Source organism: Dermacentor andersoni, chromosome 7 (assembly GCF_023375885.2).
Source record: "Dermacentor andersoni chromosome 7, qqDerAnde1_hic_scaffold, whole genome shotgun sequence".
In the NCBI taxonomy this organism is placed as follows: Eukaryota; Metazoa; Arthropoda; class Arachnida; order Ixodida; family Ixodidae; genus Dermacentor; species Dermacentor andersoni.
The window spans coordinates 117781474-117794098 of NC_092820.1; the positions used below are offsets into that span (position 1 = coordinate 117781474).

Below are 12625 nucleotides of genomic sequence, written 5' to 3' on the forward strand. Positions count from 1 at the left end.
ACCACCTGGGGTTCTTTAACGTGCACCTAAATCTAAGCACACGGTTGTGTTCGCGTTTCGCCCCCATCGAAATGCGGCCGCCGTGGCCGGGATTCGATCCCGCGACCTCGTGCTCAGCAGCCCAACACCATAGCCGCTATATGTCTCACCATCAACGTCGGCGTTAATGCAATGAGTATTGAGTCAATATAGGGGGCCAAGAAGTTATCTTGCAATATAGAAAGAAAAGAGCCGGGGTATTCTTTCACGCTTTGTAATGCGTCAGCATTTCTATGCCTAAGCTGTGCCAACTAGCGAGGATGCAATGTAGGATCCGCGTAGCCTCTGAGATGCCTGGTCCCTTGGTGTCTGCAAACATTGAGAAACGCATCGTGTACGAAGCGTTTGCTGCAGCAGGGCTCCTCTCTTTCGCTTCCATCCGGACACGATGCACCATCGAGTGCATTCCCGGGAAGTCCGCGCATGGCCTTTGAGATGCGTGGCGTGTCGCTACGTGGGAACGCTGAGAACCGTTCCCGCGTTGCCCGCGCGCATTTCTGACGCAGCGCTAAAGAGTCGAGCTGCTGTTCTTGAGGAACCCATCAGATGCGGGTGTGATTGCACCCAGTAAAATAAAAAGTTTTTTTTATAGTTTTCTTTTTGTACTGGCGTAAACGAGTTTTACATGGTCAGATCTCATGGGTACATAAAAATGGCAAAGTGGATGATGTTTCACAAGAATGCTTATTCCCGTTGTGAGAATCGGGTACAGTGAAGATTTCATTGGAGTTTCCAAGAAAGACCTTTTTGTTTAGCGAAAGTTAGAAGTATAGAGCACATGACGAAGTTGAACACATTTTCACTGCTAACGGCCTCGCTCAACACAATTAGGTGGCGCCCAGTTATGGGCATCACATGCATGATGACTAAGATATGATGACGACATTGGAACCAATATGATAGAATGGTTAAAAAATAACGATTACAAAGGCATCACGACAATACAGTGAGAACGGTGGCAACGCAGCGACGAAATTATGACTACGTAATAAAGACGGTGGTATGTTGTGGACGGCTCCATGGTGGCGGCGTAATGACGTCGATCTCACAATTCATTGACGATGACAGAATGAAAGCAGCTGAAGAATTATATGACAGGGCGAGCACAAAATTATCACTACGACATGAAGCCAATGCAACGGCGACCGTGAAACGACTATGATGGCATGACAGCAAGGCGCATTTATGCTTGAACTCAGGTTAGTTCTTATATGCACCAACCAGCACCTCAGGCCACCTTTCTTTGCACTATATGCACTGCTTATTTGTAGTATGTCGGGAACTGGTTAATCTTGCAGGACAGTAGCCACTAGACACCAGCTATGACAATGATATAACGACGATGGCATGACAACAGTAGTATGACAACTCTACAGTGACGATGACTGTACGATAACGACGTATAGGTGAAAACAGCATGAGAATAATGCGATCACGAAGCTCAAAAGACAAACAATGCCGGTGGTGGAATGACGATAAAGGTATGGCAACCATGGAATGACACTAGAAACATTAAAATACGAATAACAGTGGTGGAATGCCTACAACGTCTTGACGAAAGCAATATGACGACGCACTGAGGAAGATTGAATGACGTCGTGGGGATGATGACGGCTCAAAGACGGCGGCGTGATGACGGGGGCAGGACAAGGCAGTGATAACTACAAGGTGAGGACAGCAGAACGCAAGGATGCTGACGCATGGTAACGCAGGAATGATAACAATGGCTTGAAGGCGACGAAATCTCGAGAACAGCGTATGGAGGTTGGGGTTGACGCCTACATCACCAGCCGTTCGACGCCTTACCGGTTTGCACGATACACGGTGCATGTTCGCGATATACCGACCAATCCTGCAAGGCAGTACCCAGCTCCAGAAAACTGCAGTAAATAGCGAAAGAAACGTCTTTTTAACAAAAAAGAAAATCATCAGCCATTCAACCTTGTGAAGGTGCTTGACCAGCTCACACACCACATGGTTGTGACACGTAATTTTGAACAGATGTACGATTTCATTTATTGTCTTTATGGGTGGTCATCCTGACGAAAGGTACGCAGACATTTATTGTCTTCATCAGTGGTCATTATTTCACTCGCACTGCAAACACTTTCTTTGATAATGTCCAAGCGATGCAGGTACGCCACCGGGTGGTCGGGGGGCCGGATCGGTGAGGCATAGCAAAGGATACGTCTGCAACACGGAACGCGTAAACCGTTTCTTTTTCGGTACCGACACATCCACATTGAAATCACAGACAACGACTAGAGGGGTAGTGTCATCGCAGCTAATTCACGCAAAGTGAAGAGCTATGAAACTTACGGGAGTATGGATTGTATTTTTTGCTTGCTTACGGGGATATGAGTCATTAGTGGTGGGGGTAAGAGCCATTGCTCACGAGGGGGTATGAGCCTTTGATGGTGACAGTTTTTGATATGCTGTTCTGTATGTTGTATGCGTGATTAGAAAAAATTTAAGGACAGTTCGCTTTACTTTACAGAGTGCTTGCAGGTTCTGACTTACAGAGCTACGAGCCAATGTATTTTTGCTTGCTTGCGGGAAATGCTTCCAGGGGTATGAGCCATTGATGATAGTTTTTGTTTACGAAGAACAAAAATGCATGAAACCATAGCCATATACAGCTTTGCTCTAAAAATTCAGCGCCATTCCACTCTGTGAAGGTCGGACCAGTAAAGCTGTGTATGTGGGCCCCTTAATGGCAAACTATTCATTGCCTTGCGTCAAACGCCGTATGCCCAAAAATGGACCGCGAGGCGCGACTAGTCGCTCCTCCACGACATTGAGCCTTGGAAGGTGATCAGGCACCGGGGGTATATATACCCGCGTATTGTTGCAAAACGCGGCACTACACCTTGTACTAACGAATCCCGGCATGTAGAACAAACACGCACCTAGCAGCACTTCGTGGGCAGAATCTGCGTAGCCGTAGCCCAGGCCATCATGCGTTGTTCGACGCCCCGCCTTGCAGTGATGGTTGCGAGGTCACTCAAAAATCACAAGCGGTCACACACAACACAGGCCACACAAAATTGGTTCCCCGCTGCCTCCCTCTGAAACCTGGCCGTTGTTCCAGTGAAACGTTACAAGTTTTCGAGATCAGGGCCATATGGACAGTTCGCATTTCTTTCCGCCTCGTGGTCCTGGAGGGAAGTACGCTTACGGGACTGCCAACACGGGAGAGCGGAAGGAAAGGAAATGAGCAAGCGTTTGGAACGCAGAGAAAGAGAGCGCGATGCCAATGTAGACATGGCCCACGCTTCTCAAAGTGTAGTATCTGTTCTTACCAGCCTAATACCTGATGCGGGTAGCGTTTGGACGTACGCTATTAAACTTATTTTTCTGTGTTGGCGGAGCACTTAAAGTCTGCTTCACCTCCGCCGCGGATCCACACGCCGCCGCAATGCACTACATTCAGGATCGGCCAACGTATGGCGAGAAATTCTCGATCTACACGACTCGATAGACGCATGCAATTTTTTTTTCAGAACCAAGCCATATATAGCTTCGCTGTAAAAACACAATCATTCACAAATGTATAAAAATCCGAGGAACTCTCACATTAAACACAGGCAAACTGTATAGGCAAGTTTTCTTTCTCTTTGGAAGCACTGATTATGTTTTTCAACTCTCCCAAATCCGCGGCATTTGCAATCGCTTCACCATATACGGTTCAACCACTTTGGTATATCTTAGTATTTTTGAGTCACTTCACTACATGCCGCCTAAATACTTTTACTGGCATATTCTCCATTATATGCGACGCTCGTTAATTCACGCTCTGCAGGCTCAACGAACGCCAGCGTGTGAATGCGTGTTCACGTTCTTTGGTACAGAGCTGCGTTACTGGGTTTTCTTAACCCTTGTTGATTACCGGTGCCGGCACTTAATTGCCTGAACATTCTCGCCGATGCCGTTGTCATACAGTCGTGGTATGTATCCGGTCTTTTATGATTCCGTCATCCTCATTTCATTTTCATCAGGGCGGTGGTGTAACGTCGTCAAAATTATGCAGTCATAATCATTCCATTGCGATCCATTGTCACCAAACCGCCGTATTCATTCCTTCGCGAATCCATCATAATCCCACCCTCGCGTCATTCCGTCGTGGTTATAAATCGCCAAACAGATCCCTTGAAATATGCTTGAAACATGCACTCACCCTTGCACGCAGAATGTATTTGCGAAGAACCCTAAGTGATGATGACGTGTAGCAAACAACAAAAGACAATTTTGTCGGCTAAAATTAAATTGTCACAGTTTATTATGACAAAACATGCATTGCGACTCTTGATCGAGGCAATATCAGAGGGTTATCGGTTTTCATTAACTGCGTAGTGTCCCAAGAAGTTGTGCCGGTAAATGAATATTCTCAGAAGCCGATGGTCGTGGCCATGGCTTTCGGGGGATAATTTTTCGCTAGAGGCTTATTGATACATTCCGATTGCAGGCAACACAAGTACACTCCAATCTTTAATTGCACATTTATTGCACTTCCTTGTGTAACTTTTGTAAACGCAACAAAATTCGCAGACTATATCACGGAATGGCTAAGCCAAATATTACTTTCGCGGTGTACATTGTAGCGTGTGCGGCGATAAGGACAAGTTATCAGGGGCAATGACAGCATGACGGCGATAGTCCGAAGGCGAGGTATGACTGCAATGAAACAAAGACGGCGTGATGACGATGGTGTAGGGAATGCGGTATGACGACTGTGTCACAACAATGATAGATCGGCAAAGCCAACCTGACAACGACTGCATGAGGATGACAGAATGACCGTGGCATCACGACGACAGAAATGGTCTACGAGGCTCTTTTCTTGGCAGCTCTCAGTTGCTGACGGCAAAGTTTCCAAGATGCCTAGGTTTTTGCAGTGACATTGTTGACGCGACCATAACTGATAGCCCGGTGCTATGAGGGCCGATTTTCCTTTGCACTTGTCAAAGGGCCTTCTGTAGCTCTCGCCAGAGGTGCAGTTATACAATGTACATTGTTATGTGCCGCTCACGGAGTGTACTACCACAATAACTTTAAAAGATTTTTAATAGCGGAGATACATTTTTATTTTTTTATTTTTTTTATTATTAGCAATTGAATATAAAGCTACAAACGACTGAATACAGAAATAAGTTCCAGTTTTGCCTGAAAGATGAAGCTTCGATTACGACAGCAAGTTATTCGACAGCTATGCGAAGTGACCATAGTAGTTTTATAACTTGTAAACATAGACACTTGTAACTTTACACATAGACAATACCCATTGACAACTTTCTGTGCCCAGAAAGTAAATCTACGGGCTCCAGGCTGCTACACGCGTGTTACAGCGCCGAGTAGTCCGGCAGCGTTTGAGAGTGCTTTTGATTCATCGGAACAGACGCTCAGTCGACGCAGTTTCCACGTGCGACGGTTTTGCGTTTCCCCATATGCGGAAGTGAAATGCCGCAAAATAAGAAGAGCTTTACACTCGCTGGTGTGTTCTGTCTTATTTAACTGTTGCTAATGATGAGCTTATGGTTCGTCTTGCGAAGCATAAACGTACGCGGAAAAAAGACGCGCGACCCTTTTAAGAAGCACTCTCTTTTGTTTGCGCTTTACCTCCGTAGCTTTCCCTTCCTACCTGCAGAAGTTTCCCCGCGATTCTAACTAAATTTACAAGCATGGTGTCAGGCGCCCAAAAGTCAACATGAACACATCTCACTCGATGACCGCAGAAACTCGCTATCAAAACGCTGCGGTGACGAAGCGTGGGAGAAGCAGCATCGAGCGAACTGGCATTCGTGCAGCCGCTCGCAACAAAGCGACCTACACTTTGAAAACACAGGGCAGCGCTGGCTTTGTACACGTCGCAAATGACTTTCATGATAGCGCGACTTTCATGGTGCGCGGCCCCCTGTGCCGCCAAGAGTAGAATGCGCCCGCTTCCCTCCCCACCCTGCCGAAAGCCTTGCGCGCGACGAAAGGCGGTACGCTTCCTCTCCGCCTTCCGCCATTGCGGGCGCGAGTTTGAGCCGTCATCGCCGGCTCAGCCTCGGACGCTTTGACTCGCACATACAGCATACGGCGCGCGGCGACAATTTGATCACCCGTGGATTTCACTCGTGGATTTCAGCAATGGTCTGGAAACAAGAAGTGGTGTTCGACACTTCGTGCTAAGGCAGACGTAGGCGAAAATACTGCGTGCATACTTTTTTATTTCTACTTTTTGTGCAGACATGAGAATCCTTTCATACTCTCCGCTTGATTACTGCTTCGCTGCTCGAGGACCAAGGTTATATCTGTATTTTAGGTGGTCAGTCAACACATTCGACTGATGTGCCGTCTTAAGCAATCTCTTGGCATTTCTGTTTCCATGAAGTTTCCTCATGGACTCGTCCTATTCTGAACCACTGCTTCTGCGATTAGTTTGACCAAAGAATTTTCGAACAGAACATGTTGCACAAGTTGGTACACAGTTAGTACACAGCAGAAGTTGGTTAAACGTCTCCAAAAGAGGTTGTCAACAATATTTAAACAATAGAGGCCATAATTCACCCTTCGTGCTTGCGTGCCTTCGATTTGACACTTTGAATGCTGTGGCATCAAAAATATAAAACACGTAAATATGGCAGCTTTCACCATTGTGAGCATTTTAAAAGTATTGAACGGTAAAGAACACTAAGTTAATAATACTAGAATGTGTTTAAAAATTTTATTGACGTCAAATAAAGTGTACATCCGCTCACTTCAATGAATCTACTCCTGCAGCACAAATTCAACGCAATTTTTAGCCTACCACCAGAAAAACAAAGTAGAGCTGAGAGTATGATTACGAATGTTCTAGATTCATGCGTCATCGCAGCTGTGTTGGCGAGTCGAGACTGAATATAAATCAGGTAACCGCTTCACCTGCTGCCCGTTGCATTCTCTTGGGCATTTACAGGTGAAGAATTACTTATTCACCCTATCTTTTTTTAAAAATGTAGATAAGTTCTTACATAAGTTTTCACGCTTTGGCCTTACCAATGCGACAACCTACACTGGCCCGTGTTGTAGTATTTATGCACGCTGCCTTTAGAAACATGGAACTTTTTTAGCCCGACAAAGCCAATTTATTTTAAAGCTAGCAGCGTTTTGCTTTCTCGTTTAGGGCAAAATATAGGCTTGACAGGATTACTTGTAGTAAGTGGCTCCCACCAACTTCATTTAATAGAGATCTTACACGCATTTACCTGTTTTCCCCACTGTGGAAAACCGTATTATGAATTATCATTTTAAATGTCATTGTCCTGTCGTCTATGTTCTTACGACCAGATCTGGTTAAACAGAAATAATAAAACAAAATATTTCTTTATCTATAGATATATGTTTTAGTTAGAAGACTGGTGAGATTTCAGGTTGAAGAGATAGGAGCTCATTGGCTCAGTACAGGAGGCAAATACAAGTGCGCACAAAGCAGCAAACATCGCTACCCAGATGAAGGTATATGGATACAGTCTTAACAGGGGGTGGAACTTGGAGTGTAGAATTATTCCTTTTGTAGGCGGCTTTGTCGTGCTCGGCCTGCCGGTGTGTGACCAGTTTGATTTAATACAATTGCGTCGCTCCACAACACTTAAAACGCAGATAACCAGCCGGTCTTATACGCGCGCTATACAAGAGCAGCTGCAATCACGTGCGAAGAAAATGCTGGCTTAAAATAGCACTGCTGCAGAATCTTTACTAGCGAACAAAAAAAGGAAAACGAAGAAGCGGCACGAAAGCTAAAACTTGTGCACGTCACTGCACGGGCGAGCGGTAGCGCAGGTAGCAAGAACCACCGTAAAGAACATGTGCGCCATAAGTTCAAGTGCAGATGCTCTTTTTGTCTGCACACATTTGTTATCAATGAGTTGTCTTTCCTTTTGAGCGTATTTTCAAAACTTGCGTCACAGAGTTTCTCAGAAGTTCGCTTCGTCTTGGTCACCGGACACAATGGAATATTCATAAATGTGTTCACTGACAATGTCGCTTCGCCTTGACTTAATGGTTCAGTTACAAATGTTGTTCCTGTTTTTTTAACGGAAACTATATTTTGAGGCATTTTATTTCTAAATTAGGTAAAATGATCCTTTATTTCTTCTGATAACTATTCATACCTAAAAGTTCTGTGGTTGTGGAGCAAGTTCCTTTCATGACAAAGAGATGTGACGTTGTCAAGCTTCGGTCGTAAAGTTGTAAGCCTAGTTTTTGCCTATACGGATATGTTTTATCGGTAACCGTATTCTGATATTTTTGTAGCAGACCAAAAACAATTGACCAATTCTTTCTTTCCTGTCGCCGCTCCTCCTCCTTCCGAAGACGGTTTCCAATCCTTCCGACAGGTAATGTGAGATCAACACTTTCAGCATAAAATATTTTATGCTTTGGTGTGTGTCAATTAGGTACAAGCTACGAGGCTCTTATTACTGATCTTCATAAGTTCTCGAAGGCATTTGGAAGATTTAGCTACCCGCGTACTAACCACAATGTCTTTTATTTTTTACCCTTCTTGTGAAGCTAGTGGCTAAAAGTGCGTCCATCGTCTCGCTTGAACTTTTTTCACACTTACGCTAGAGAAATCCGGTGGTGTTTTATGAAAGTAGGTCCAGCGCATTTTAGTTATTGCTGCTTGATTCACCTTAACATAGGACCGACATAGGCTAACTGAACTGTTAAATGCATGATTTCCTTTATTGTTCGCTCATTCTGTGTGTGTCATGGGGCTTCGTGCCTGAGTCGGCCCAACCTGAGCGAGCAGAACGACATGCTCACCACCCCAAGAACAAGTTCAATTCCGTTCGGTGGCCCTCGATGCAATACTATAACAACCTGTGCGTTTCGAAAATAGCTCGACGTTGCAATACGCCCCGCTGCCATAATAATTAGGGGATTAGTGCAAATGCTTTCGTGTGGCCGCATTTCGCAATTACGAAGAAGTTTAAGTCAAAGCTGAGATCGAAAAATAACAGAAACGTCAATTAGGCGAAGCAGTGAAGTTCAACTCTTCTATATATATTCAAGTTCCGCATATTAGGCGCAACGCATGAATGACATGTTTAATGTTTCTTGCCTAATTACAATAATTGCCAAGTAATTACTCACTACTCAATCATTTGCCGCCTATTTCCAAGCGTCCAACGAAGCTTCATATGTTTACCCCCTGATCATGGCGATTTAAACAGCGAACTTGTTTTGTATTTGGTGGACATTGAGGGGCAGGGATACGTAGAACAAATGTCAGAGTGTGCGGGTCACTTGGGGCGTTTAGAGTAAATTACGTAGGGAAATGCATGTAATGGCTGTTGTGTCCTTGATGAACAAAAAGGGAATATGTGATGCGCTAGCAATGGTCTAACTAGGTCGTTCAGTAGTAATGTAGAATTTAGCCCGCCCTCCTGGATGCCATCCAGGTAAAATTCGGTTTAATGAAGGAACATAATTCATAATCTTAAAGATGCACCGGTGAAGTACTGCATGACTTAAAATTTTTATGCAATATGTTGAACAAGTCGGTGAAAGGGCGCGATAAAATGATGAAACAGCTCTAACGAGGAATGAGAAAGGAAGAAATGAATACATTTGAATGCTGGAAAGTCCTATATGCGGGTGAACGGGCGTGTCTTATGCTGGCCACCTTTTAAAGTGAGTGGATAAATCACAAGTAAACGAAATTTTTAAATGCAACTGCTCAAAAAAAAAAAAAGAAAGATTCCCCGGAAATTACACTGTTATTCTGGAAGGTCGACGAAATCGGTTTTCTGTTTTTGATTGTGGAAAATCTGCGAGCTTTTTCGATTGCAATCAGTGGTTGCCTCGCGTATCAGGGCTAATCTTCCAACATTGTATGCTCGAAGGCGAATAGCCACACTGAAATTATTTTATCAACTCTATCACAGTAAGCTAAAGTTCGAAGCCGCCGTTTACGTGATGCCACATGCTTGAACATCTTATGTTGGTTTGACTTATATGCCACGAATTTTTCTGCTAAGTACTCGTTTTTACCAAGAACGATCGTTCATTGGGACAACGTTGACTCAGTCATTAATGAGGATACAACAGTGCATTGCATTAAAGAAAAACTTCGTTCGCTGTTTTCGTGTTGTAATGTACTGTGTACATGACGTACAGGTCGCAGAATGAATATTGCACTGTGCACGAATTTTATTCTTTTCTCCCCTCGTCTAGCTGGCTGTTTAGACTCACGGTATTTAAAATAAATATGTATCTAGTACTGCAATGCCCTACCTCTACCTCTGTGTTGCATGTTGCATTACCAAGCTGTACAACCCATTACAAATGAAGCACTCTTTGTATAGAGTTCGCGCTAACTTATCTTTTTATCTTTCTAAAGTTAAACCCCTCTCTGCAGCAGAACGTTAAGTTTGCGAAGATACGTGATTTGAGTTGTCTAGGCGGTTCGAAAAATTACCAAGTTCGGGCAATAAGTTTCAGTTGTGTACCATCCTCTTGCATAGCGAACGCGAGCGGCATCGGAACGCCGATATAATAAAAATGCAATTTGCGTAAGATCCTTCGAGCAGTGTATTTAAAATGGTGGTGTTTCACGTGACACGTATTGAAATTAAAATGAACCTTCCCTTCTGTTTTTAACACTACGTTTTTGCGCAGCCATGCGCAGCCATAAGAACTCGTTGCTATAGCTGTGGCCCTCTAGAAATGTGCGTCGATCTATAACAATGAAAGGCATGAGAGCGATATGGGATACGGGTAACAATAATGGTTATGCGCAGATGGCCAAGAGTCCCGGCTCTTGTCGGGCACTAAGACTACGGCCTTGCATTCTACCAATCCAGAAGCATTGGCGAAGAATCAGCGCAGTGGGCTAAGGTGAGGTAGGTAACCTTAACGAGTTCTAAACAGTACTGAACCTCCCAGCACTGACGTGAGCTAACTGAACAGCACGATTTCTTTCCTATAACATAAAAGCACGACACAGTACCTACCCACTCGTTCTCCAGTGCCTCTCAAAACTGTTATAGTCGGGTAGTTTTACTGCAGAGAATTATGCGGACACTCCAAACGAACTTTTCCCCTCGGAGTCAGCGTCGATGTTAGTTTACACATATATTATTGAGATAGAAATTAGATGGACACTCGTAGCGAATTTTTGCCATCGTCATCGTGGCCGTCAGGTTCCGTACATATTTAGGTATATGTATGCTATATGGCATGACATGCTATACGACACGTAGTATATGCGACTTATGTGGCCACATCATTATGTCACTGAAGTTGGTCATATGAGGTCTTACATTCTTGACGAAATTAATTCTCAGAGTTTTCAGCGTGGCATCGCACAAAGAAATATCATAAAACAACGCAAGAACAGCGCACGGCGTTTATCCTAAATCTTCAAAAACCTAAATATTAAATGTTCGAAACAATTACAGGTCTCAAACTTAAAAATAATATAATTTTATTGCTGGGGCTGTGCGCAACCTCCTGGATCCACCCTGGAAATATCTTTGAAAGATACCCGATACGGAAAAGTGGTGGTAAAGACGCCAATAAAGGTGTTTGCTGTAAATAATAAACCTATGTGAAATTTTCGGATGTCAAGATTCAAACAGAGGACCCCTAGCACAGCAGCTTGTGTTTACTTAGCTCACGTTTACATCAATTCGCGCTGCCACTACAGCTACCGCACTAGCGCCTCATGTAATATTCTAGCATGTTGCTATCACATTCATTGATTCGCTCTTATGGCGAAACTGTGATATTTGTTTATATATCGCGTGCCACATCAAAAATATCCGACATTGAGGAGATGGTCCAGTCATTTTATTATGGCCATACACGAGGTTTCACTTCAAGACAATGGTATGCTATGTGAGATCATCCAGTCATGATGATAATAAATAAGTAGGAACGATCTTTTCCGCGTTAAATGAGTGACGTGGCAGCGTAGAGGATTTTTAAGCGACTTAAAAATGTAGGCAAAGGGCAGATTTGTCAGCAGACAATTGGGATCGAACTAGGTCATCATTTGTAGAAGATAGGATATGCGGCTAGTATAATTCGCTACAAACAAATTGACTCCAAATTATTATTACCTTATCTGGATTTAAATTATGAGAAATTAACATGGTAAAGGCTAGTAAAAAAAGCATGATATGTGTTTCATACAAAACACGCTCGTGCAAACCCTGCAAGAACGAGCAGGTCTGCAGTTTAGTACAGGACACTGATCACAATTTAACAAAGTCAAATATTGTACTAAATGTCGGAAAGGACATAGAAAGTTCACTTCGAAAAAGCCCGCAAATTAGGCAGCCCTCGAGGGAAAGAACGAGTTTTTGCGTACCGCATGTTAAGAAATATTACACTTCAAAAAACTGGATAAGGATTCCCAAGAGGCAACCAATGCAAATCTAGCGAAAGTAACTTTACATGCAATACCTAAACTTCGTTAAAAGACACCGAGACAGCCGTTTCCTCGATAAACAAAGAATAGATTTTTCAATGCCTGATATTAGGTATAACATGGTAAACTGTCTGAAGTGAGGAATAAGGCTAAAACTACGCAGGTTCAAAACTACAGTAAAAT

At 43.7% G+C, this 12625-nt stretch overlaps 1 pseudogene; it reads left to right on the top strand.

The window, feature by feature from the left end:
* The first annotated feature begins 3309 nt into the window (after nucleotides 1-3309).
* Nucleotides 3310-3484, top strand: LOC140219646 (U2 spliceosomal RNA; annotated as a pseudogene).
* Nucleotides 3485-12625: the final 9141 nt, after the last annotated feature.